The sequence below is a fragment of the Camelina sativa genome, unplaced genomic scaffold, assembly GCF_000633955.1.
Source record: "Camelina sativa cultivar DH55 unplaced genomic scaffold, Cs unpScaffold03601, whole genome shotgun sequence".
Lineage (NCBI taxonomy): Eukaryota > Viridiplantae > Streptophyta > Magnoliopsida > Brassicales > Brassicaceae > Camelina > Camelina sativa.
The window spans coordinates 1-770 of NW_010924700.1; the positions used below are offsets into that span (position 1 = coordinate 1).

The 770-nt window shown below is 33.0% G+C and overlaps 1 long non-coding RNA gene across 1 annotated transcript; it reads right to left on the reverse strand.

Annotated features, from left to right (window-relative positions):
* Positions 1 to 39: 39 nt before the first annotated feature.
* On the reverse strand, positions 40 to 764 carry LOC104774560. Its single transcript, XR_765391.1, has 2 exons — positions 533 to 764; positions 40 to 455 (listed from the first exon to the last, which is right to left on the reverse strand). It is a non-coding gene; the product is annotated as an uncharacterized LOC104774560 (long non-coding RNA).
* Positions 765 to 770: the final 6 nt, after the last annotated feature.

Sequence of the window (770 nt, forward strand, 5' to 3'; positions counted from 1 at the left end):
ATATATATATATATATATATTAAATTTGGTCAAACAATATAAATTTAAATATATATTTTTTATAGAAAATCCATAAAACATATCAAATTTTACAAATATTAATCCAAACCAAATCTTATACAAAAACATCAACTACTCTACTCTACTTTATGAGATAAAGGAAAAGGAGAAACAAACTTCCCCTCTAGATGAAACAAAGTTTATTTTCTAAAGCTTACCGTATTTCTGAGCAATCATCTTCTAAATGCTCCTCTTCTTGCTTAATAGGTTCCCAGCTGATCTTTACCTCTTCTCCCCCGCACAATTCCACAACCATTTTCTTTCCAACAGTACACAACCGTTCTGGTTCTCTCTCCCTGTGAAACTCCGACTGGCGCTTCATTGTCGAAGACTTGTTCTTGCTGCAATTTAAGAAAGTATGACCCAAAATTTGGGAAGATATCTTCTACATCAAGCTGCAAATTTAAATCAACTCAGATGATAGGAATGAAAAAGAGAAAGAAAACCAAAAACTGTAGATAAGTTCTCAAACCAAAGAGCTAACTGTAGATAAGTTCTCAAACCAAAGTTCTAGAAGTCTTTGGTAAAAACTCAAGCTTGGTGCTTGGCTGGTGCTATTCCTTGCTATACTCACTTATCGAACTCTAGTGATCAAAACGCTAAATTCATGTTGAATCGTCGTCCTTAACAGAAATAAACAACAGTTATTAACAAATAAAGCTGCAACCCTTTATAGTACCAAAACATTAAAAGCCAAGTGAATATACCTT